The sequence below is a fragment of the Hemicordylus capensis genome, chromosome 2, assembly GCF_027244095.1.
Source record: "Hemicordylus capensis ecotype Gifberg chromosome 2, rHemCap1.1.pri, whole genome shotgun sequence".
Taxonomy (NCBI): domain Eukaryota; kingdom Metazoa; phylum Chordata; class Lepidosauria; order Squamata; family Cordylidae; genus Hemicordylus; species Hemicordylus capensis.
The window spans coordinates 119037835-119065428 of record NC_069658.1 but is presented as its reverse complement, the minus strand read 5'-3'; the positions used below and the strand labels follow the sequence as shown (position 1 = coordinate 119065428).

General features: G+C 42.8%; 1 long non-coding RNA gene across 1 annotated transcript in view; it reads right to left on the bottom strand.

The window, feature by feature from the left end:
• Positions 1 to 537: 537 nt before the first annotated feature.
• Positions 538 to 27594, bottom strand: part of LOC128348078 (uncharacterized) — a 43133-nt gene continuing 16076 nt past the window's right edge. Inside the window, exon 3 of the long non-coding RNA XR_008317911.1 lies at positions 538 to 633. This is a non-coding gene — a long non-coding RNA (uncharacterized LOC128348078). The remainder of the gene's footprint in view (positions 634 to 27594) is intronic.

Here is a 27594-nt window from a genome sequence, read left to right as displayed (position 1 = left end):
TGGTTCTCTCTAAGCCACAATTCACCATCTATAAAAGCATGGGAATAAGAGAGCTCCAGCCTCATGGAGTTTTTGTGAGGGAAAACAAAATGTTAAAGGACTTTATGTATTAAAGTGCTAGAGGAGTGTTTAATGATAAGTTGTGGAATTGTCGTACTTGTAGCTAGAACAGTATTAAATGTCTGAAGCAAGTTCATATGTATGTACCAGGCTGATGTGAAAAATGAAATAATGACTCCCAAAGATTGGTAGATGTTTATAGTGCCAAATTCCTGAGGCTGTCTTAATCACAGACCTATTTGCAGATATTTTGCTGAGAGAAGGGCAGGGGAAATAAGGATTTCCTGATGCTTTATCTTATTTGAAACATCTCCAAATCCACATTAGGAAAGTTCAGCCATCAGTAAAGTAATAAAACATGCAGCGGTAGGCTGCACCCATCCTTGTAACAACTACAGCTCACATTATTTTGATCAGCCAATACTATTTATACAGTGTGTAACACAGGGAAAGAGGAGTGTCATTCATTGCCACTAACCTGGTGCTGGAGACAACCTTAGAATCCCACACTGGCACAATTTAAAGTCCAATCCTATCAGCTGCTATGCTGATGCAGTGGCTTCTGTAGTCAGCCTGTACATTGGAAAACAGATTTCAATAATCACAATAATAGCATTTATTAATAGCATTTAGCATTTTTAGCACCTTTTCAGAGTGTTCAAAGCACATTGTCTCCATGTGAATATGAATACGAGAAATATTTTATACCACATTTGAACAAAAGTTCCCAAAGTGATTTACAAAGATGTAAGTAGATAGATAGACAGACAGACAGACAGATAGATAAAATGGCTCCCTGTCCCCAAAAAGCTCACAATCTAAAAAATAAACATAAGATAGACACCAGCAGCGACCACTGGAGGGTTGCTGTGCTCGGGATGAATAGGGCCAGTTGCTCTCCTCCTGATAAATAAAGAGAACCAGCAGTTTTAAAAGGTGCTTCTTTGCTCTGTTAGCAGGCAATAAGCAGTAGTCCCTAAAGCGGGTCTGCAAAGTGGTCCAATACAATTAAATATTTATTTATATCTTTATATTGTAAATGGTTGCAGCTGAGAGCCAAACTAAATGTGACAAGGTTTGTTGTTGCCTGTCCTCACACAGTAAGTAAGTAAGTAAGTAAATAAGTAAGTGTGTGTGTGTGTGTGTGTTCCAGTTTTTGCAACAAAAAGTGTTAGTAGGTGAAGAGAGCTGAGCCTTTATCCCTGCATATTCCAGCACTACAGGAACCTTTCACCAATTCCAGTTCTGATATTGGAATTGATCCAGACTCCGGGGAAAGTGCCTGAAGTGACCGAGCACAATAAGGTGAGGGCAGCACAGCTCACGTGTGCACACTTTCTGTGACAATTACAGTGGGGATGATGTGCGAATAAATCTGTCGCAGATGCTGTAGCAGTTCCCTGCACTGAGCAGTTCCCCCTAGGGATGATTTAAAACGGTCCAGCGGGGTGGCAGTGTACCTCCTTGCCGCCCCGGTGCCTCCTCAGACCCGAAGTGACCAGAAGGTGCAGCTGCACATGTGCACAGCACAATGTGCACACTTGCAGCAGCAACTTCCAGTCACTTCCGGTCCAAGGAGGCACCAGGGAGGCAAGGAGGTACGCTGCTGCCCTGCTGAACTGTTTTAAAAGGCAGCACCAGCGGGGGAAATGCGGTGGGAGGGGTAAGAGCACCCTCCCCCATTCTTAAAGAGATCTGCCCCCACCTTGAACCAGAAGGTGCCAGTTCAGTGCATACCACTAGTTCCCCCTGCACTGAGCAGGGGGGTTGGAATCATGTTCCATGATTCTAAAGACTTGTGGCTGTCTGGTCACTTCTAGTTTGGCCCCGAGAGATAGTGGTTTGCCGAAGGCCACCTTGTGATCTTGTGACGGAAGTGAGATTTGAAGCAGACACTGCCATACACCTCCTCTCAAGAATTATGCATACACTATTTGTGTGAAGACCTTTTGAAACCTGAGGCAGAAAAATCCATCGTCACTTCCTTGATATGTATATAGTGTTTTTTTAAAAGCCCTGATAGTATGATGCCCTGTAAAGTAAAGTAAAGTTGTGCCCTCGAGTCAGTGTCGACTCCTGGAGACCACAGAGCCATGTGGTTTTCTTTGGTAGAATACAGGAGGGGTTTACCATTGCCATCTCCTGCGCAGTATGAGATGATTCCTTTCAATATGAAATGATGCCTTTCAGCATCTTCCTATATTGCTGCTGCCCAATATAGGTGTTTCCCATAGTCTGGGAAAACATACCAGTGGGGATTGCTCCCTAGGCAAGTTATTTCCCACTGTGCCATTAGGTGGCTTATGATGCCCTGTAGTGCTAGCCAAAACCTATGCTTTAACATGGCCTTTACACTGTGCTTCATGTTAAATCCAGTCTCAAAACATGAACTGTTCTTCTGGTTGTTTAGAGACATTTATTCCCAGCTCTGTCTGAAGATAGTTTCTTCCTGTTTGGAAGAAAAAGCCATTTCATCAAGTATCCTTCCTTCCTGTGTCATAATCATTGTCTTATAATTTGTGAGTAGAACACAGAACTTAACTATTTAACTTAACTTAAATTCTGGATTGATTTGTTCTATGATCCATTTGTTTGTTTTCCTGGCTGTCCATGGTATCCTCCAAAGTCTTCTCCAGCACCAAAGTTCAAGAGCTTCAATACTTTTTCTATCTTGCTTCTTCAGAGTCCAGCTTTTGCACCCATAGAGTGTCACGGGAAACACCACTCTCTGAACGATTCTAATCTTTGTAGGTATAGACATGTCACGGCATTCAAATATCCTTTCCAAGGTCTTCATTGCAACCCTACCAAGTGCTAGTCCTAAAAGGCAGATCCTAAAAGGCAGAAGCTATCCACCACTTCAATGTCTTCATTATCAGTTCTGAGGCTGGTTGCTGTACCCGTTGTCATTAGTTTAGTCTTCTTTACACTTAGTTGTAGTCCCATTTTTCCCCTGTGCTCCTTGACTTTCATTGCTAGAGCTTGCAGATCATCCTGATTCTCAGCTATCAGAGTGCTGTCATCAGCGTAGTGCAGATTATTGATGTTTCTTCCTCCAACTTTAAAACCATGCTCATCTTCTTCCAATCCAGCTTCTCTCAGTATATGTTCAGCATTCAAGTTGAATAAATACGGATATCTATCTATCTATCTATCTATCTATCTATCTATCTATCTATCTATCTATCTATCTATCTCAGGGCTGTACAATGTTGGATCAGGAATGTTGGAAATGGCCCTATATGAGCCATTTCGGAAGAGGTTGTAGAGGTTCCCGATCTGAACTTGGGATCAATTTTGGTTTGAACTTCTCTGACCCCATTTGGTGGGAATTGGAGCATTCCAAAGCTCCAAATGGCGGCAGGAGTCCACTTCCTGCCCCCATGATCGCAGCTGGCAACAACACCATCTTCTGCCCATGCATTTATCTTCTCTTTTTAAAAAGGTGTTTAGCCCACGGTAACTCACATTTTAATAAAAGTGGCTGATATCTGGGTCCCTTTAATATTCTCTGATGTCACATCACTTCCCCTTAGATTATCTGGTGTTACATTACTTTTCTTCTGGGTTTCACAATGAGTATTTTCCACTAACTTAAAAAAATTAATTTAAACAGCAAAGGTTGGCAGGGGGAAAATCCCAATCCTGACATTCTGAAAGATCCAAAGGACCCTGAACCATATGTGGGATCAGGTCAAGTTGAGTCGGACCCGTTGCTGACATTTGCAGATGTGCACAGCACTAATAAATAGATAGATATAGATTCAATATATATTGGGAGGGGATGCTATGTGTTTATTTCTTGGAGTTTATTAGACCGCCACAATCTGGAAGGGTCGTGTGGAGGTGCTGTTTATATGAAATAGAACTTCCACATTGATAATTTATTTATGAGTCACCTGAATCCTATGATGATGATGATGCATTAAAAATGTGTGACTAGAAATACAGGACATTTCTTGAAATCAGCAGTGCCCTCCATGGATATATTAGCCACACAGAGATGCTGTTTGGCACCTCCTCGCAGTTCCAACATGGTGACAGAGCTGGTGGCTGTGTGCACACTCCATGTTGTAGCTGCTGCATGTATGAGCGAGGCCTGAATGTAAAACAAAACCAAACCAGGTGAAAACTCTTAATGATTAAGCACAAGGATACTTATGGCTGTCTCGCTCTCTGTTAATCATCAGTTCCAGATTTTTCAGATGGAGCACAAGGCAATAATAGCGTATCACTCTGAGATTCCAACACATGCAAGAATGCATGGGACAGAATCTTTTTGTTCTTGTATGAAAGAGCTCTCTTCTCACAATGCCCACTAGTGGCTACTCTAGAGTGGCTATTGCTAAGTCAACCATTTCAGCAGTTTTTAACTTGCTCCCATACAGGGAGCCACCATTGTACTCCACCACTGTGCACAAACATGCACAATAGCCTCTTTGTTGGAAGAAACCTGCACAGTGCCAGAAGACACAATTCTTGAACACAGGAGTGTGAAGTTGCAGTCCCAGCACACTTACCTAGGTCTATGGATTTCCGTGTGAATTACTTCCAGGTAACATTCATAGGACCAGGCTATATGACAATGTCCCCTGGAAGCCCTTGTAAGTAAGTAAGTAAGTAAATTTATTACGGTCCTTAGACCAGCTTAAACCCTTGTGTTTCCATGTCCTCAGCCATAAGACGACTGATGGATCAACAGGGAAAGGAGGGAGAATGAGCAGGTGGTGTATCAGCTGCCAGGATCAGAAAGGAAGAAGAATGACTGCCATGATCTGCCGCCATTAGAGAGACAGAGGGAGGTGTGGGGATGCTGCTGCAGACTCCTAGGCAACGATGCTACTGCTGCCAACACATGGGGAGGAAATCACCATCCCCGCAGTGTTCCCCATTCAGCACAATGCAGTGATAGCAGCATCCCTGCACCTCCCTCCGTTTCCAAAGCAGCTGTGAATCATGTCAGCCACTGAAATTTGTGTATATGACTGTTTCTTGTAGAGGGGTGTTCTTAGTTGTAATCGCAGTAATTGCTGAGGAGGAAATCAATTTGCAGTGCAGAAGCAGGTTTGGTTACAGTGGAAAAGCCTGGAGCATGTGTTTATGGGGGGCAGTGTGTGTGTGTGTGTGTGTGTGTGTGTGTGTGTGTGTGTGTGTGTGTGTGTGATCTGTCTATGAGGCTTCTCTGTATGGGAGCTTTCCTGGACAGCAAGCTTTACTGTGGGTTTACTGCGAGACTTTACTGCGTTCGAATTTGCCCTAACCCCGCCAAAGTTGCAAAAAGTGGATTTTTAATCCCCAGACATAAATCGGGCTAGACTCTAATGTAAATGAAAAACCCAAATTGTGCGTGAAGTGCTCCCCAATATCTCCCATGGACTTCGGCATGTATCCAGCTGATGTATGAACACACACCCTCCATTCCGGTGGAGAAGCGAGCTAAAAGCCCCATCTGGGAATGCTCTGGGTATTGCAAAGGTTTATAGGTAAGTGATTTGGGCTTTGATATATGAGAATTGCATCTGACCACCTCTGCAGGATGCTTCACATATGTATGCATATCATTTCCTTGCTCTACACTTCCTTACTCTATAGTTGATGGTAGCAGAATGTTTGAACTGGCTCCATTGAAAATGCTGCATTGTCACTGATGTGAGAAGATATTTAAGTTCTGTCTGTGATGTTAGAGCTGTGGTGTGCAAGCCAGCTCTCAGTGTGGGTGGGTCTCATAGGAGTGGAGCCTAGCTTGAACAATGGAGCATCAACTCTTTAGCAGATTTGTAGTTCAAGCAGCTACCATTGAAGGATGAATTATTCCATATTAAAATAGCAGGGCCACCCACTAGCAGTTTAATTGTATGGCTGGATGCAATGAGGTGGATTATTGCGATGTCTTGGAGGTCTTCCAGAGGGCAGTAAGTACAGGATTTTGAAAGCTTCCACACAAGTTTATAAACACTGTATTGCTTGCTCATGTACACACACTCTGGTGGGTTTCCATGTTCCTTCCTAGCTTAACTCTCTGGCCACATTCTGAGTACAGACTGCACCATTTTCATAGGGACACATGCCAGCCAGTGCTTTTGAACCTATCCCTTTTCATTACTACTAAGCCAGAGTTTTTCATTGTAATGCCCTGGGGGCCAGTGGCAGCAAACATCAAACCTAAGTGTGGCCCCCTGACTAATTGTTTATTTGGGCCTACATGAAGCTTCAGCCAAATCTGAATTCTTTGCAAAGTCCCCTGGCACCACGCAGAGGTGTGCTTTGCCCTGTGCCAGGGGAACTGCTTTAAGGAAAGGAAAGCCCTCTTGAGCTGTTGCACCATCTTGGAAAGGCATGCACAGAGTGTTGGGAAGTGCAACCTTTCCCTGTGTGTCCTCCTAGAGCTCTTAAGAAACTGTGCCATCCATCTCTCTTAAAGGGCCCTCCCAGCACTGAGCACAGGACTATGTGGAGTTCAGTATGGGGCAGGTACACAGGCTCTAGCCAGCAGATGGTACTGTGAAAATGATGCAAAGTCTGTGCTCAGCATGTGGTCAGAGAGTTAAATAGTGGTAGAGAGGAGCACAAAGCCTACAGAGTGTGTGTAGGGTGGTGTTAGAACCTTGTGTGGAACCTTAAATATTTCCCACTCATGGCTGCTGTCTGGAAACTCAGGTACTGATGTTAGAAGGAGAAAATGTCAGATATCAGAGGCAATCACAATGAGTGACCATGAGGACTACAAAATTAACAATGGGGATGGAATAGATGTAAAGCAGATGTGTGTTAATAGGACATGTTTGAGATCATGCTTGAGATGTAAACTGCAGGCATTAGTATGTAATAGATATACTGGCATTAGCCAGTGTCTGCCACCAATAAGCAGGTTTGAACAGGATGGAGTTGAAAGAAGAGTGAAGAAGATGAGACAGAAGTTCAGTGATTTAGGAGGGGAGGAAAAGAATTTAGCTTGAATATCAACTATACTGAAAACGAGCTGAGAATCACATATTTCTCACAACAAAGCAAACAAGGCAACCAGCAGAGTCCTATAGGGAAAATGACATCACTGCACATTTTTAGGGATAATCATTTAACTGGATTAGCCCCAAAGTGCTGTGTCTAAAATCAGCATCCCTGTCTCTTTATGTACTCCAGATGAAACACATTAGCAGAAATATGGCAAGGGACATTCACGATGCACTGTTCTACACTCTCAGCATTTTTTGCAAATCTGCAATTAGTCTAAAGGGCCTGGGTAAATTAGGCCTCTTGATAAATGAAGCACCTAGACAGGTCTCAGATTTATTGGATCGAGCTGTCCTGCTGTCCAGAGCCTGTCGGCTACATTGCAGCGCAAAGAGGGTACAGTGGGAAAGATGGTGAAGCCAACAGAACTGTGAAGTGCTGAGCAAATGGTGAAAAATCCAGAGTGGAGCTGGGCCTGCTGATTGCTTAGTCTTTAAAATGTCTGCCAAGAATGCTAGTGGTGTACTGGAGAACATTTGCCATAATATGGGTCTTGTGTGACTCTGTTGTTCACGTATGTGCTGCGTACAACATAGACACACTTCCACAGATGCTCACATATGGGCTGACATTCAGATTTAACATTTGCATCATGTCCACATGCCATATACAAACACACACATTTTATGTTTATACTGTAAGAACACTAAATGTCCATCATGGTGGCATTTGTATGTGTCTGAAGGCAGGGTTCATATATTATGAGGACTCCAAGCAGGCAGTTGATGTACAGCACTCTGCGCAAATGGAACCTGTTTCATCATCTGCAGGAACTCTGTCAGTCAGGACCAAACCACCCCAAGCCAAAAGGAGGCTCTTATCATACTAGTGTCCCTGAGGGTAATATTTTTTCCTACCATAGTAGTGAATAGCAACATTTCATGTGCACAGGAGAACGTAAAAGGGTATACTTGGAGGCTTCGATTAAAGACAGGCTGAACCTGGTCCTTGCCCTCAGTGACCCCAGCTATTGAGAAGCAAGCTGGCTCCTATATGCATGACTGCATCATAGGTTCTGTCTCTTGGTCACACTAGTCCAGACCACTAGTTCACTAAAGTGTGACAAAATGTTGGGCAAGTGGGATAGAATGTTGGAAACCGGTCATGTCGATATATTGATTACTGTGATATGGTTCTTTTGAACATTGTTCCCTACCAGGGGCATGACAAGGTTGGAGTGGGCCCTGGGACAAAAAATGAAGATGGGTCTTTGCCCCCCTTCTTCTTCAGAGCAGTGGGAGGAGGAGATCAAAGAGTAAGCTGTCACCCAGCCAGTGGAGGGGCCCGCTCCCTCAGGGACATTTGTCCTCCCTTGTTCAATGGTAACTACAGTCCTGTGCCATACTCCTATTAAAAGGCTAACTTTATTTTATTGTAGCACCAAAGATTGTATGTGTGTGTGTGTGCATGTGTGCGCACTTGTGCACTTTCATTTGTATAGTTTCATCCTTGGCATGATGGAAAACTTCTCAAGTCATGAGGTTTGAGGTGAATTCTCACTGAATTTACCCCAGGATGTGAGACCAGATATGCTGGTCTTGTGGTAGCAAGCATGACTTGTCCCCTTAGCTAAGCAGGGTTCACCCTGGTTGCATATGAATAGGAGACCAGAAGTGTGAGCACTGTAAGATATTCCCCACAGGGGATGAAGCCGCTCTGGGAAGAGCAGAAGGTTTCAAGTTCCCTCCCTGGCTTCTCCAAGATAGGGCTGAGAGAGATTCCTGCCTGCAACCCTGGAGAAGCCACTGCCAGTCTGTGTAGACAATAATGAGCTAGATGGACCTATGGTCTGACTCAGTATATTTATTTATTTATTTATTTTTGCATTTTTATACCGCCTTTCGTTAAAATATAGCCCCAAGGCGGTTTACAAAAGTTAAAAACATACAATAAAAACACAATAAAAACAACATGCTAAGAGTATAAAAACATATAAAAACAGGCATAAAACAATACAACAAATAAAAACACCCAGAAGCAGCAGTAAAAACGATTATGTAAAAGCCTGGGTAAAAAGCCAAGTCTTTACAAGCTTTCTAAAAGCCATGATGGAGTCCGAGGAACGAATGGCCACTGGGAGAGCATTCCAGAGTCTGGGGGCAGCAACAGAGAAGGCCCTGTCCCGAGTGCACGACAGCCGGGCCTCTCTCATTGTCGGCACCCGGAGCAGGGCCCCCTCAGATGTCCTCGTCAAGCAGGCAGCAACCCTTGGGAGCAGGCGGTCCCTCAAATACCCTCAAATATATGGCAGCTTCCTATGTTCCTATGATTGTAACAGAGCACTTCCCACCCTTACTGAATGGCAAGGAAAAGATTCTGGACTGAATCTTGAATTTGGAGAAAGAAAATCCAGTATACCAGTACTAATGATAATGAACCAGCCCTTTGGCCTCACAGGAGCAAAAGGGATGACCACCACTATTTTCATTGTCTGACATCTTTCCAGAGCTTGCTTGTCCCACCAAGGCTTGGATGGTAGGAATAACCCCAAGAGGTCAATTTAGAAGACTGGACAGTATTTATGTAACTGCTCTGATGCAACCAAGTGTTTGCACCTCTGCAACTAGGATTGGTCTGGAGCCCCAATTCTTCAGTGGGGTGGGGAACATTCCTCATTCTCAGTGTTAAGGTGTGCCCTTGTAAGAAATGTTATAAAGCCTAATTTTCAGTTTCACAGCATTGCTGTCTTGTAAGCAGCTTTCAATCATTTAATTATATGCCCCTTTAAAATAAATTTTACTTAATATTAGCTTCATAGTCCACAGAACTCTCTCTCTCTCTCTCTCTCTCTCTCTCTCTCTCTCTCTCTCTCTCTCTCTCTCTCTGTTTGTGTGTTGCTGTTGCCTTGGGGAGATTGTGAGGGGAAAAGGTAAGGAGCACTGATAGCTGTCTTGCTTATTCTGATTTACATCTTGAGTTCATCTTCAGCATTTTCCAACTAAAACGTGGTGACACCTGCCAACTTTTCTGGTAGTGGTGGTGCTGAACTCAGCTGAACAAGCCAGCCAGGATTTTCCAGCAGATGTTCAGATATGGCTGCTCGCTCTTTCTCTTTGTATTCATGTTTTTTTAAAAAACCCAAAAGGACTTGCAAACCACCTAATCATTTATTTATTTATTTATTAGAATATGTATATAGCACTTCAACAAAAAGTTCACAAAACAGTTTAGATTGCAGAGACATGAAGAAAATGGTACCCTGTCCAAAGGGACTCAAAATTCTAAAGTAAAGCAAAGCAGAGATAAGAAAGACACAAGGGAGATATCCACAACCACTGGAAAAGTTGCTATGTTGGAATGAATTGATACAGCTGTTCTCCCTCTGCTAACTATAGGGGAACCATCACTTGAAATGTGCCTCTTTGCACATTTAGTAGGGGTTTAGCAGAAATTTAGCATCTTTTGTCCTTTTCCAGTTAACTTCTGCCTGAAATTGCAAGCTCTGCTTTTCCTGTAGCGAGGGCTGGATTAAGCTCGTGCGGGGCCTGTGGCATATGTTATAAAGGCGCCCTAAATTTAAAAATGCACATAAATATTAAAACATAAGCCGCGCACACGCTCCGGATGAGAGCCCCGAGAGGATCCTGGAAGAGGTGGAGCCATCAGGCAAAGATCCTTGGTGCTATGTGGCCGCTTGGGGTGGGGGTGGGGGTGAGGGGATGTTCCAGCCCTGGAGTTGCACACCCCTTGTCGCAGGCTCACCGTGGTGGTGCACCCTCCAGCGGCATAACAGCACACGCCACAGCGGCTTGGGAGCATGGGAAATAGCACAAAGGACACCACACCTGCACACAACACAGCAAGGAGCCCACCAACACACGCCTGCACACACGCAGAACCCACAACACGTACCATGCAGCATGCAGCTCCCCCGACATATAAACAACAGTGTTGCCAGATCATGAGAATATGGTGAAATGCCGATTTCACCAGACAGCTTGCAAACATTTAGTGTGGGACCCTCAAAAATGTGGGGCCCATAGCATATGCTACTTTTGCTACTAGGTTAATCCAGCACTGCCTGTAGCAATCAATCAGCCAAGGTAAAATTTGAACCCAGATCTCGGTGCCATTGCTGCGACAATAGACTGAAAATATCAAAGTCCCTCTGTTTTAATGGGACAGGGGGAACACACTCTTTAAAAAATAATGTTTGTCCTCCTTTGTCTCTCCAGAGATAATTCTGGGGGTGGGGGACCATATGGATTTTGTTGCAGATGGTACCTCCAGCCAGTCATGAAGGAATTCCACTTGAAGAGTCTGACACAACAAAATGGAAACTCTAAAAGAAGCATTGGCAGAGCCTTGCTTCCTATTTCTGAATCCGTTGTCCCAGTGTGATCTTTCACAGAGACTTTCCATGCTTACCAGGGACCAAATCCAACTTTGAGATGTGTGCCACACATCTAATTATGCTGCAGTTTGATCCTTCTGCTTTCCAAGGTCTTCTAAATTATGGAATTAAAATAGTTTTAGTTGGGGCAGGGGAGAAGCATTAGTGACACAGGGAGAGTTAAGAATTTAAAATGTTCCTTCTCATATAGTTAAAAAAAAATCTCTTTGAATATCATCAAAGAGGTTTCACAATTTTTATTCCTTTTTAAAGTTGTTTTTTTAAATGATTAGACTTTTAAATATAAAAGACGACACCTCATCATATACATTTGAGCCTTCCTTCCTTCCTTCCTTCCTTCCTTCCTTCCTTCCACACAGACACACACACAGCCATCCATCTGTCCATCCATCTGTCCATCCGTCTCTCCTCTGCTCATTCACTGGTTCAATGGACTTCTCTTTGTTAACGTCAAGCACATCTGCCAAAATGCCAGCTCTGTGCTAAGCTTCAAAGTGGGAAGCCGAACACTGAAAACCTGGCACTGGACTCATGCTCAGGCCTCCTACATACTGTCACTAAAAAAACAGAGAGGAATCAGCACTTTCCCAACCACTTGCCCTTTCCAACAGCAACAAATTCCCTGACATTAGTCTTCTAGCACTATTACAAAGCCAGGGGAAAACCACAAAGTGGAGCTGAGTGCTCTGGTGGCTCCCACACTTGAAAACGGATAGGAAGTGTGTGTGGGTAATGTCTGGGGGAGTTTGGGTGTACGTCACTGAAATGCAGCACATATGAGTGCTTGTGTATATATTTATGCTGTTGACATTACCATCTGAAAGTAATTAACATTGCCGTGGTATGAGAAGTATTCCCTAGGCTGGGAATGCTCCTAATGATGCAACATTAATTACTTTCAAATGGTAAATGATGGCCACCGGATATATGTAGTACTGTGCATGCATATAATGGACCCTGTCCAGTATGTTTACATATGTATCAAATAAGTCCATGAATATATCTGTATTCGCCTAGCCTGTGTATATGGCTCTATCCAAGTTTGGCAGAGTTCCTTTTTGATACATTTGGAAGCATTTTCCAAAATTAGGCTTTCACAGTTACCCAAAATTCTGGGATTTGAACACCTTGACAAGTTTATGTTTTCCCAGCTGCGCAATTTAGGACCTCAGTCACATGACCACCACTGGCAAGGTATTGCATATGCCCATCAATATCACACAAGCATTATGCAAAATAACTTTTTGCATACTACAGGGATGATTCAAATAAAACCTTTGGAGTGCATGTACAGGGGCCATTCAGATGAAAGGCCTCTCTCATACACACAATAGTGGGATGTAGCAGGAGGGTGTTGGGAGGTCCACAGAGGATGACACAACTGGCATGCTCTTGGCCCATCCCCTTCCTAATTGCGTAATTGGTAAGGTATGGTCTTTTGGGGGGATTTCTGAGGTCAGCATATGTGATTGACAATCACAGATACCTCAGCTTGTGGTTCTGGTGGGCACCATGGTGGCTCTCATTCTGGAAGTGATTGTGTGACTTACCTCTTAGAGGGCAGATAATAATTGGACATTAAGTATGAGTTATTATACCAAAAGTAAAATGCTGTATATGGCATGGGTTCTTCACCTGGGGTCCACGAACCTCTCCCACCCTGGGGATCCATGGAATAGGCCCAAGTGGTCCACGGAAAATCTTTGTTGCACTGATTTAGATTTGCTTATTGATAAGCCAGAATAAAGTTCACATAACGTTTTTTCCTCTAGTTTTTCTCTAGTACTTATTTTTCTCTAGTTTTTTACTGGAGCCTTATGAAAATGTGTCATATTATAATAATAATATTATTATCATTATCATTATCATTACATTTATATCTCGCTCTTCCTCCAAGGAGCCCAGAGCAGTGTACTACATACTTAGGTTTCTCTTTCACAACAACCCTGTGAAGTAGGCTAGGCTGAGAGAGAAGTGACTGGCCCAGAGTCACCCAGCTAGTATTATGGCTGAATGGGGATTTGCACTCGGGTCTCCCCGGTCCTAGTCCAGCACTCTAATCACTACACCACACTGTCTCTCATATATATTGAGTAAGTCTCCATGGGTGATATTTGAGACTCTGGGGGGCTCTATAGCTGCAGAGAGGTTAAGAACCCTGGCAAATGGATTCAGGGACAGATAATCTGCTTGGCTCTCCATGGGATGGGAGCCTTCAAAGGTGCCTTGCTTCCCAAAGCCACAATTTGTGAAAGTGTTTGTGAGCTTCTTAGTCTTGGTTACCCCATTTGGGTTATTTTGTGTTTTCACAAAATTAGAGGCACTTGCTAGAGATTGAAAGGAAAAAAACACACTAGTCAACTCCAGCCTTAGAGATTTGGCTTCTCGTGTTAAAAACAGACATGATACAGCACATGATTCATCACACCTTTCAAGCAGCCATTTTTAATCATGAAAAACTGAGAAGTTTTTGTTCAGATGATATTAACAGAAGTGGGAAAGGGCCCTTAAGAAAGAATCAGATGCTCTCCAGCTTTCCTCTTTCCGTCAGGCTTCTGTGCAGCTGGGATGCAAGCAAGGGGGCTGGGATTTCCATGTGAACCAGTAGGGAATAGGCAGAGTCCGGAAAGGCTCTCGTGGGAGTTGATTGTACCCCCAGAGTTATTTCCCCCTCTGCTGATCCAGCCCAGAAAATCCTGCTGATAGTCTTCTGTGTAAGAAAACAGAACAGAGCTACACACGACCTTGGCAAACACACATTTCCAAGTTTGAGAATGAAGGCAGCAGCAGAGGGGACTTGAAAGCAGGAGTGCTCCAAGGCATTTTGCTGCCTGAGGCAAGGGACAGTATGACAAGCGGAGCCCTATCTGTGGCTGGGTACTTAGCATGCTCAGGCCATGCTGCGGAGATGGTGGCACATGAGCACTCCCAGACTACGCCACCAAGTCAGGCCGTGGCAGCAGGGGTGTTCCTAGCTTGTGTCAGGGCAGTGGGGGGAAGGGAAAAAAAAGAGCTGTTCCCCAGTGGGGTGAGAAGGAGAAAATGCAAAGCATGCCCCAGTGGGGTGGAAAAGGTGGCATGGGTGACAGAGAGGCCTGGAGAGTGGTGCCTGGGGGCATGGAGCGGGGCAGCACTTGCTGCCTCCTACGCCCTTCCTCACTCTCATGCCTGAGGTAACCGCCTCGTGCTGCTTCACGGAAGGGACATCCCTGCTTGAAAGGAAGAATCAGCTGCCAGTGGCTTCAGCCCCCCAGAAGCCTGCAAGAGAGAAAAGGAGGAGGAGGAACATCTGCTCCCAGGCAGATCCCAGGGTGAAGGGAAAGATACTCAACTTTTCCCTTGCCAGTGTGTTCTTTATTATATCTATGTAAACCACTTTGTGAAGTTTTGTTGAAAAGTGGTATATACATACTCGTTGTATTCATTCCTTGATCCAGGCCAGCTCTTGGATGGGGCTTTCGTTACTTGTATTCCAGTCCTGGTGTAGAGGTGGGGCTAACAAGCAGCCAGCAGCAAGAGCACGGAAAAGCAGTCTGCACTTGCCTCTCTGTACATATTATTTATCTCATTCAACTATTACTATTCCTGATTCCACTCCACTGCCTTCTCCTTGCATACCACAATTCTTTCCCTTGGATTCTACAAGCTGTTTTCTCCATAGCTGAGGCTTACTGGTTTCTGAGGGGGAACTGATCAAGACTAATGGCATGGTGGTCATGTTCAGGGAGGAATCAGAGGGTGGGAAAAGGGAAGCACCCCCACTCACCATTTCCCCCTTCAAGTGCCCTATCCCCATCTTTGCCTAATGAGGAAATGGCAGGGTTTGAAGTCCTATGTTTGCTTTGTAATTTGTGTCTCCACCGCTCAGTCCCACTGAGCAAACGCTGCTCACACAGCAGCCAAATCCTATAGGTAACAAGCTGTTGCCTTACCCCCATTGATTCTAGTATGTCTTGAACACATGTACAAATGATAAATGAGAGTGTTTAGAATGATTTCCAGAATGCCATGGGTGTGTGGCATTTTATTTAGTATATTTACTAGCTGCCATGATGAGGATTACTCAGAGTAGTCTCATTCAAATTAAAAGGGAATACTCTGAGTAATTTTCCTCGGTCAGCTACTCAAATAGTGGGGGACAGCTCTTTCTCCCAAATACCTCAATCCACAATCTGACTCCCTTTTTGCCACTAATTGATTCAGTTGCATAAAGTTTCCCAAGCCTTATCATGAAAAGGAGGGGGGGAAGCCACTGATTCTGAACTGTTCATTCATTCATTCATTCATTCATTCATTTCTATACCGTCCTTCCAAAAATGGCTCAGGGCGGTTCCCTGTTTGAACCCTGTTCAAACCAAAACAGCATCTTCATGCCCCACTTGTCACTTTTTGCATGTGCGCGCTGCTCTGATTTCAACCGTATTGCGTTTCTGGGCAGGTAAGCCCTGTAGAAAGCAGTTCCTGTGGTGATTTCTGCTGCTTTGGCAATGTTGTACAATATGGCTGCTAAAGATCACAGAACACTATGTCAATGGAAGGAAACTTTGTACCAGCGTTGTCCTATCACATGGAGATGAAAACACATTCCTTCATCTTTGTGCTGTAATAGCAGGGGCGTTCTGTAGAACATTTAAAGAGCAATTCAGCACCATGCTGCCTGTCTGCTGTGCCGGTGCTCACCTTCTTCTAAGAGTGGCGGGGGGAGAACCTGACATCTGAGCCTGTCACAATCACTGAGAAAAAGCACTCATATCCCTCTTATTCCACTTCAAGCCTTTACAAGCTGGCTGGCTGCGCTCCGTTTAGATGCCAACAGCAGCAAAGACTTTATAACTCCCTAACAATATGCTGCCCATTTTGAAGTACTGGGAAACATGACTGAACAGGGAATATCGGCGGCTGTTAAAATGTGCTTCAAAGTTAGTTAATTTGTTGTACCACTATAATGGCACTTTAATAAAAGCAATTTTGTACCTTAATAGTCATACAATCAACTGTTATTTATTTGTGCGCGTCAATGTGCAGGGGCTCAAACTTCCAGGTGTGTCCCAGATTTTCAGTCATTCTAGTGATCCGTGGGGATGAAGCTGCTTCAGAGAACCTCAATAAGGCTTATTAAACAAGTGCCATTTTGCCTAGTCACAATCCGACTGTGTGCGGCCTGTAGGAAGCTCTTGGCACACAAACATGGCACTCTGATTTATTTGCGTATTACATTTAATTGTTTCCTTCTTGTTGAAGCCTTAACATGCCAGGCCTGTAAATATAACCCGGCCCTTCCATATGGCACTCTGGTTTTCCATTTTCAGATGCAATCGCCCTGGAATAATGAGTGTGGTATAACTCAATTTGAGTTCTGCTGCTGGGGACTTTATTACATAATGCTTTCTAATTGACCCTCGTAGTTTAATAAGACAGAACATTTCACCAGAACATTGACAAAAGTTATTAATTTTCACTTCAGCAGAGACCAGTGTCCCAATTAAATCCCATGATGATGCCTGACTGACTCACTGACCTCATTATGGCTAATGCTTATTAGTCCTGCCGAGAGGATAACATCACACACTGTTAAAATGGCTAAATGAGCACATACAACGATTCAGCGTGATTATAATTTACATACATGACTAATTTTACTTCACTGGTCCTTGCCGGGTGAAGTTAATGCTGTAAACCCATGTCACACAACAAGATAGTTGATGAGAATACTGAAGATGTTAAACGAGACTGAGTGCCAATTTTAATATAGTGGTTGCCACATGGGGGCCACCAGATACATTTCCACATGGCAGGGTTTCCATGTGCGGGCTGTAATGTATGAAAAATGCTTACCATGTTGAAGTGGACAGTTCATGTAAAGAATCTCCATGATAGTGCGGAGAATGTTTTCAGTTAAATGGTATCATTATAGAGAACAACTGTGTTGTTGTATGTGTCTTCAAATTAGGATTATGATTGTGAAGGTTTCGTCTTAAACATGTAGGTTATGGGTTGGAGACAATCAAAGGGCAGTTAAAGCTGCACATTCCTGATCACAGGGAGGATCTCTCCCTGGGTACAGTGTTTGTCTCTGAACAGAAAAGTTGTATCCAATGAGAGTAGTGGGGGTGGGTGGGTGGGTTAGGGTCTGCCAGTGTGGGGAGCTGGGTTTGCATTTTTGATCACAGGTAGGATCTTCTGGAGCACTCCTGTTGGTCTTGTAACCGTGCATACACTGTTTATGTAACATCTGGAGAGGGCTTAAGTGTGCCAAAGTTCTACTGAAATCAGTAGCACTTAAACGCACTGCTAAGCCCCCACTTCACATTGATTTTGTTGGAGCTAGGACCTTGGCAGCATCAGCTCTCAGCAGCAATGTCTCATAATGACCACTGGGGTGTGTGAGTTAGGGTCATGGATAAAAGTGCTGAACTCCTCCCCTCTTTGTTCTTCCAGTGTTAGTCTCCATTTTGTTTCTCCAAAGATAGTTGTTTTTTTGGTCTCTCTCTTCAGTCATGAGCTATAGCGAAATTAAGCTGCAGGCTTTTTCACATATGTTTGTAACCTTTTCTTTAAACAAATCCATGTAGTTCTTCAGTACTAAAGAACTGTCTCAAGACCTCTTGCTTTGTTGCTTTCTCACCAAACTGGTTTTACTTTATTTGGGGACTAAACTGCTATTCTTCCCCTACAGATTTCACTAGAACTAAGATCTGACTCACATGGTGTGTGTGTGTGAGTGGGGAGTCTAAAAAAGAAGCCATCAATTGGCTGAAGCAGCTTTTGACAGAACAATCAGCTGAAGGCAATGCCTACTTACTCGCCCACTGAGAATTTTGAGATTCTTAATGCAGTACAGATGGGGCCATAGCTCAGTGACAGAGCATCTGCTTTGCATGCAGAAAGTTCCAGGTTCAATCCCTGGCATCTCCAGATAGGCAGGGCCGGCGCTACCACTAGGCCAACTAGGCAGCCGCCTAGGGCGCAGACCTCAGATGGGCACAGAGTGTATCAAATCAATCAAAATGATTTGTGTGCCAAAACATTTTATTTTGTATTTGAGAAAGATAATCAAAAATTGATGTATTACTTATTCTTGCAATTTAAAATAAATTTAGCAGTTTCAAGTTTTGTGCTTTTCATTTTTTCTACAAAACATCTGTTTTTGAAAATTGAAGCTGAAATTTTTTGGGGTGTGTGGGGGTGCAAGTACTTAGCCTCGCCTAGGGCGCAAAATAGTCCGGCACCGGCCCTACAGATAGGACTTGGAAAACCTGCTGCTTGAAACCTTGGAAAGTTGCTGCCAATCAGTGTAGACAGTAGTGAGCTAGATGGACCAATGGCTTGGCTCAGTAGAAGGCAGCTTCCTAAGTTCTAGTCCCAGAGAGGAACAAGGAAACCATAGAACAGCAATGACTTCCTTTTTCCTTTCTGCTGCTGCAAAAAGAATCCCTGCACTGCTGGAAGGTGAGTGAGAATTGGTAATGGGCCGGTTGAAACAGAGAAATAAGTTTTGGGCGGTATAAAAATGTGTAAAATAAAATAAAAATAATAAATAAATATGGGCCCAGCATCCATGAAGAAAGAGAGGGTATGCTGAGAGTGTACCTGTTGCAACATCCTCTGCAGACTTCCTGACACCCTCCTGGTGCATCTCTTGATCGTATGTGAGGCTGTTCATCAGAATGATGAACAAGTATCTGCTAATCAACAAATATTATTTGTTAATTTATAATATTTAATAATAGTATTTAAAATATTGAGATAATTTAATATTTGTGAAGTATTCGTAGCAAAGGTTTAGGGGCCAAACAGCCCCCACAAATGATAAAGGGATGCATGTGGGGTGTCTGTGGAGGATGTCCCATGGACACACTTTTGGCATGCCCCCTTTCTGCACGTGTGCTGGGCTGGTATCTGTTGAAATGGTCCAGTGACAGCCTAGAGAACAGCCTGGAGTGTGGCTTCCTGACTGTCAGGACCGACAGCTGCTACAGCCTGCAAGAGGCTTCAGACCATGATGGGGCACTTCTTAGGCCTCTTGTACAAACTAGGCCAGTGCGCTACACTTTCTCTGCATTATTTCTCTTGGAGTGCTTTCTTCTAATGTTTGATTTTTCTTCTTTATGGCAACACTATACTCTTCTGTTTTTGTTGTCTTAACCATTCTTAATGGACCTTACCTAGCTGACATCGTATTAATTAGGCTCTCTCCCTGCACTCTTTCAGAATGAGAAAAATACTTAAGCTCAAACTCTTTATTAACAACTCCAGTAACTGCATATTGAAAATGTCACCTCTACTGAGAGCACCCTTCAAAAAGGTCAGCCAGAACAGACATATTTTTATATGCTTCTAAACAATGAATGTTGGAGGTAAGGGAGGAAAAAGGAGCAAATTTTTATGGCACACTTGAGGTTTTCTACGTTTTCATTATGTTTTGTATGCATACACTCATGATATGGGAAAGGTAATACTAGAGATATGCAAATCAATTTGCGTTGCATCGATTAGAATTCAAATTGGGCCAATTCCAGTGATTTGAACATGAATTGAATCACCCTTAGAATAAGGGGCCAGATTCAAGTTTGAATCAAATCAAGCCTGATTCGAGCTTGAATTGATTAGAGTGATTCAAGAGCCTTTCTGGTGGGTTTTCTCTCCTTGCTGATTGGTATGCTGGCACTAGCTTCCAATTAGCTTGAGATCTCCTTGCTTCTTGGATGGCTTGTTATCATACAAATCAAGTATTGTCATGGGCAACTGTCCCCCCATTGGCTGGGTGGAGGGAGGAAGGAGGGGAGACAAAAAAAGGAGGGAATTTCAAAATATTTTCAAAGGGCGTGGGGAGGGGAGGCAGAGAGAGCACTTAGTGTGCCCTTGAAGTAAGTATATCAGGAGAGGGACAAAGGAAGATATGATTGTGTGGTTTTCCTTTCTCAGCACTGAGTATAATATGCTGTGCTATTGCTACTATATTGTTAACTATCTGGTTTTGCTGGATCTCAAGTTGACAAAGTCAGAACTTGGGTGCCTGACTGCTTTCCTTGAGCTGTGGTTTGGCCTGTTTGTCAAATGGTGTTGTGGTGAAAAATGGACAGTGGCAGCTCAGCTCTCTCTCTCTCTCTCACTCTCTGTAATATTTCTTGGTGATTGCTGTTATGAGCTCCATGTCTGGCCTTGAGACTAACTTATGTTTCACTCACTGCTCTGCTCTGGTCTGCAATTTGCATTCTGTATTGCAAAGTATATTCAGTCAAAATGTGACTGAAGACGTTCTAGTTGAGCTTGTGGCTATGCTTGCTTGCTGCTAAGGGTGTTGCTGTGGCAGCTATTGCAATGCTGAAGTAAGGTGTCATAACTGTCTGTGAGAGAGCAACTTGTGCCAATTATGTTACTGACGTGCAGGCACTGTAACTGGTAGTGGATTCTGGGTCAGTGATTCTTCTTTTGGCCATTTTTGGACTGTGTGTTTGGCGAATGTGGTGTTCTGTGTTGAAAGGGACTGTGTGCATCTGTTCTGCAGTGTTTTTCAAGGCAGGGTTGCAAAATGTGTGCACTCTCCTTGTTTTGGCCATAGGGAACAATGGGGAATTCAAAACACACCATTATTTCCCATAGGTTGGTCCTAGGGACTCCAAAGTAGGTTGGGTGGTATGGCATGGTGGGTGTTACCTACCACCCTACCCACAAACAAAATGGGCAAGCGGGCAAATTTTTAATTTTTTTGTAACCCCTTCACCTGCTTCCTTTTATTGTTGGGGTTTCATCCTTCTAGAGTTGTACTTTGGGGTTATTATAATTCTATAATAATTTTATGGATTAAAATTTATATGTTGCTTTGTGTGCCATTTATGGCTGAGAAATGCAGCTATCATGACTAATATGTATATTTAGTGGAACACATGCTTGTGTGGGCTGAGTTTAGCTTTATTCTTTCGCTCTAATGAAGAGGTTCCTAACCTGCAGTCCTCCAGATGTTACTGAACTACAATTTATTATGGTTGGGGATGGTGGGAGTTGTAGTTCAGCAACATCTGGAGGTTGAGAACCCCTGCTCTAATGTAAGCCATAGCCATATTTTTAGTTTCCATGCTTGCCAGTCATATGGCTGAAAATGAACACCTTAATGCCCATAATGAACACCTATGCCTCCTATATGAGTTGCTCTCCATGTCTTGTAATATTATTTTGCAGAGCTTAGAAAGTGTTCTTATCTTCAATTTGCAAAAAAGGATTGAGGCACACATATGTGCCAAGAATCACTAAATGTACATGGCTGTAAGCGTGAAAATTGGCCATAAGGTTGATAACAGAACCTACAAAGTTAAAGGTGCCCATGGGTATTCATTAAGTTGCTGGAAAACTCTTGATCTAAAATGTAATCACCCTTTTTAGATCTCATGTTCTATTTAAAATGTTAAACCCTGCTTGTCTACAACACACACAGATGCAGATGATGTAATATGATGCTTTGTGATGTAAAAGAAGTCTAGACATTGCATCTAATCACACCACACTATGTATAAACGTCTTCTCAACAGACACCTAGGTGCTGAAAAATAGGTATTTAAAGGTTGTAGAGGTCTTCTAGTAAGATATGGTAGGTCACTATTTTAAAATAATTATTGAAGGTCTTGGGAAGGAGCCTTTTGAACTTTGGGACAGAAGTGAGAAGTTCTATTTGAAACCCAAGCTGTGTGCTCTGGGGTTGTTTTTGGTATCAGCATCATTGCTAAACTCATCTTCCTTCTTTAGCTACTTACTGTGTGCTACTTTTGAAAACCAGCACTTCAGCCCAACACACATTTTTACACTGCCTTACATATTATTAAAGCTGAAAATGAAGTAATAGCTTTATTTCTATTATTGGAAGAAAGTTCCACTGGAACTAACAGCACTTATATCCTAGTAATATGTTTCAGAATGAAGTGTTTGTCCTACTAAATAAAATAAGTTACTTCTTACACAGTCATTTCAGGGGCACTGACATGGCAGCTGAGGGAAAAATAATTATACACCTCTCCTCACACACTCTGTGTCCCAATCTAGACCGTCTGTGTGTGTGTGTGTGCACACACACACAGTTTTTTCTTACATAAGAGGAGCTTCCTGATTCAAGTCTGTCTGTTAATTATGTATAATAGGGAGTGTATAATTTGGCCATCATTTTTGATGGATTAGAGCTAATTGGTGTTAAATCAGTTGGCTTTGCATGTGAACATGGAAATAAACTTGTACTGAAATTAGAATGTGAACTTGAGAAACTGGTGTGAACTTGGAGCAGAAGAGTGTTGGTGGTGTTTGGTGACTCTCTGCTATGGAGGCAGCTGTATGCCGACCACACCTTTTAGCTTATGAAGTGTGCTGTCTCTCTGGTATATGGATCCAGCGGACCAACTGGTTGCTTAGACTTATCAAGTCCACTGATCATTATCCTTTCTTGCTCATTTACATAGGAAGAATGACATTGACATGCACAGATGTGTAAGTTTCACATTTGACTATGAGGCTCTGGAAAGGAAGGTGAAGGACCCTGTAGCTCATGTGATATTTCTAGCCAATCTTTCTGTAAACAGTAGAGGACTACAGTACAAAGACTGAGAAGAATATTTAGGTGAATGACTGATTATGCAGGTGGTGCCAAGAAATTTGGTTTCTGGGATCATGGTCCAATGAAAGACTACAGGTAGGAGATGGACTACACCTTCGGAGGCCTTGGAAAAATGTGTTTGTCAGAAGCCTGACAAACCTGATCAAGAGGGTTTTATACTAAATCCTGTGGTGGATGGAAACAAAAGTCCACCAAATTAATAACAAAGATAACTACTAAAGTCTACTAAAGACAGAGGCAGAGGGAAGACTGTAACAGGAGCAGAAAACCTGCCAGGGAGTTGGTTGGACCCTTAGATGATGGGCGTGTGAAATGGATTGTTAAGGAGGCTAAAGAGATTGCAGAGGAGCTGAATGAGTTCTTTGCATCTGTCAGGCTTTGTACCAGGGGACTGGAAAGTAGTTAATGTAACCCCAATTTTCAAAAAGGGATCTAGGAGGGATCCAGGAAATTACAGGCTAGTTAGCTTAATTTGGTGCCAGGTAAATTTATGAAAAACATACTTAAGGACATAAAGAAACAGAAAAAGATGATTGCAGTCAAACATATACCTTGGATTTCAAGGAAGCTGTTTTTAATAAGCTCAGAGATGGAGTAGGTTGGACTATGACCTGATAAACTAGCAAGTTCAAGGAGTTCAAGGTGGATGGGTGTTTCTGAAGGAAAAGTTACTAAAGGCTCAGTCACAAACAATTCCAGTGAGAAAGAAAAAATAGAAACATATATTTTTTTAAACCCCAGTGTGGCTGCACAGAAAACTTAGTGAGGAGTAGCTGCACAAAAAGTTTATTACTTTATAAGGACATTTATAAGAAATGAAAGCAAGGACAAATCACCAAAGATGAATACAGATTAGTAACCCAGACTTGTAGGGACACTGTCAGAAAGCTAAAGGTCAGAATGAGTTAAAGCTGGCAAGGGAGGCTAGGATCAACAAAAAAGGACTTTTCAGGTATGTGTGAAGTAAGAGGTGGAAGAAGAATTCAGTAGGCCTACTGCTCAGTAAAAATGATGAAATGTAAAAGGATAAAAAAGAGAAGAAAAATTGTCAACTCGTGTGTGTGTGTGTCTTCTCCTAAAATAGGAACTATGTGAAACATCACAAAAGTAGTATGGATGCTGAGGGGTCAGGATTGTAGTTCAGGATTGATAAGGAGCTGGTCAAGATACACCTATCTACCTTAAATCAAGTCTTCAGAGTCTGATAATCCTAGGGTACTAAAATAACTTGCTGATCTTAGAACCTCTATCTTTTGAGAAATCCTGGCGGATAGATGAGGTGTCACAGGACTGGGGATGGACTAATGTTGGCCCAAACTTCCAAAAGCGGAGAAAGAAAGATTCAGGAAAATATAGACTGGTGTGTCTGACTTTGATGCCTGGAAGATACAAAAACACATTCTACAGCAGTCACTCTGTAAGCATCTTGATAATAATGCAGTGATTAATAGAAACCAGCATGAATTTGTCAAGAATAAATCCTACCATACTAATGTTGTTGTTGTTTTTAATTGGGATACTAGTTTTGTGGATTGTGCAAATGCTGTCAACATAACTTATCCTGATTTCAGTGTAGCATTGGATAAGGTTTCCCATGATATTTTGGAAAGCAAATTGGTCAAAAGCAGACTAGATGATACTACCATTAAAAGGTTTCACAACTGTTTGGAAACAACCATGCCAGTTTCACAACTGTATCAGCTCCTCATCAAACAGGAGGGAAGTTTTGAGTGGGATGCCAAAGGCCTTAATCCTGGGCCTAGTATTCAACTTTTTAAAAATCAGTAACTTAGATGAAGGAGTAGAAGTAGTAGAAAGTGGAAGATGCAGTTGACAAAAAACTGGAAGGGATAGCTAATACTTCAGAATACAGGAGTAAAACTCTACTGCTCTTCATGCAATGAATAGTGAATAGAATACATGAAGAGTGGCCGTTTGGATGAACTGCCCTCCCCATGATAAAACCATTTGCCTGGAAAATCTCAGGATACCTGGGAAATGATATCAAGATGGGTACAGGCTCATGTCCTGCACTCTTGTCATGTTCCTCTTTATAATTGCTTTGGACTGGTTTGCAAGGTAGGGGGAAGTACAGGTAAATCCCGTTATCCTCGGGGGTTCAGTTCTGTAGGGGAACCACAGATAACAGAACTGCAGATAATGGGGTATTAAAGCCAATGGGATTGGGAGGGTTAGGTTCCGGAAGCTGAAATATGGAATATGGGTGAAAAAAGGGGAGGCAAAAAAGTGTGAAAAAGTGCCCTACCATGCTCGGTCCAAGAATCGCGCCCCCCCCCCAGTCCCAGATTCCTCATTTCCCCACAAAAAATTATGATTTTTTTTTTAAAAAAACAAATAGCAATAGCAATAGCACTTACATTTATATACCGCTCTATATTTATATACCGCTCTATAGCTGGAAGCTCTCTAAGCGGTTTACAATGATTTAGCATATTGCCCCCCAACATTCTGGGTACTCATTTTACCGACCTCGGAAGGATGGAAGGCTGAGTCAACCTTGAGCCCCTTGATCAGGATCGAACTTGCAACCTTCTGGTTACAGGGCGGCAGTTTTACCACTGCGCCACCAGGGGCTCAAATAAGCCACAAAATGGCTCCTCCTTACAAAATGGCAGTTGGAAATGACCTCTGAGGTCATTTCCAGCCACCTAGGAACCACAGATACAGGGGGTTTTAAGCCTTTTCTACCTGCAGAAATAGATGTCCATTAAGGGTGTCAATTAAATACCCATGGATACGTGGAAGTGTGAATAGCAATACCGCATATAGCGAAGTCCACCTGTATTGTCTGAAGTGGCCCAGTGGCCCTTCCTATTCTCTTCCTGTGATGTCTAGGGTAACACAATGAGCCATGTTATGTCATTGTGGTGTGTGATTGTCTGCCATCTATAGCCAATGATATGAGGTGGTGGTTAGGAGACATATGTCATTGATCAGGGCCAGCTCTAGCTTTCAGGGGGTCCTTGGCAAACTGCCCTACATGGGCCCCCTTCTACCTGGATGAGCCCGCCGCCCCAGGTTCATAGTTGGACTTATCTTGGTGGATGGGGTGGGGTGGGAGAGAAGAGGCAACAATTGAATGGCTCTTTTGGTCTTCTAGATTAGCAGTGGGCATTCTGAGGGCTCTGGGCCCTTGGCCGCTATCCTGTAATATCAGCTCTTGACCCTGGACTTTTGTTAATGTCACGTCATGCATTCTGTTATATTCTGGTATTGTCACACAACCAGAAAAAGGGAGAAAGACAAACACAGGTTCCATGGTTTTTTGCAGATGTACACTAGATTTTATAAAATCTGGTTCCCCCTAAAATCAGCTGGCCTGAGGAGGTGACTGAAAGTTCTGAATGTTCTTCCAGTCTTTTAATTTGCTTCTACCACAAATTTACCTCTTGATTACTGTACTGAGGTTGAGCGGAATCACAGCTGCAGTGAAGATTTTTGCCCATTTTAATGCTATTGGTCCCATGCTGGATCTATCTAAATAGCAAGTAGGCACTGATGATGCACTTCTGACAAGATTGTAATGATAATGAAATAGGAATCATAAGCTTCATACTTATATACTTTTCAAACTTGGAAAATTACTGCATGTGCCTGCAGATCAGGAAAAGGTTCCCCACCAATACATGGAGTAACAAAAAATTAAAAATATATATATTCTACTATAATTTTTAAAAATTACATTTCATCTTTGTGATTTAATAAAGCAGTATAAAAATTCATAGAATGGAACACACACACACACACACACACACACACACATTTCCCTTGCCCTGAGGGACAATGTGGGGCTTATTTAACAATCATTGACAATGGAATAGTACAGGTTAGGCTGGACTGTGAAAATTAGAGTATCTGAAATGCAAGGGAATGCAGGTAGACAGGATGTAATCACCCATGCTGGAAGTTTGCCAGGGCATAGGGTTAAAAATACCTATTCTTGAAAAATGTATCAGGAGGGGTTTTTTTTAATGAACACAAGTGATTCAGGACCCCAGTTTCACATCTTGTTGAGAAAGTGTCACACTTCCTCTTAACATCATTCCAAGGCCCTGGTTCAGGACTGAGTCAGAGGGAATAGTGCCATCTACAGTACTGAATTGCTGGTACTTTCTGACAAAAACGATGTGCAAAATTAAAAAAAATGCAACACACACATCGGATGCACGGACAGAAGACAAGAAAAATGTAAAGATACTAATATAGTGCGGACAGGAAGGAAATATAAATGAAAACTGTATACAGTATAGGAAATAAGACAATTAAGGGTAAAGAATCAAAAGATTTCCACCTAGGTTAAATTTGTTCAAGGCCTTAATATAAGAAATATGAGGTCAGTGAAAGTGGTAACAGGACTTCTAAGAGATGCTCAGGGTAATTTATTGACCAAAGAAGGCTGGAAAAAAATTACATACATCTTTGACTTTCTTGTTCACAAAAGATCTGAGATAAAACTCGAAAGCAGACATAAATTTCCCAAGAGTGGGGGGAAAGTTATTGAAGGAAATCAAGATCATGTCAGATCAGGTTCTCAAGAAATTAGAACCTCTGA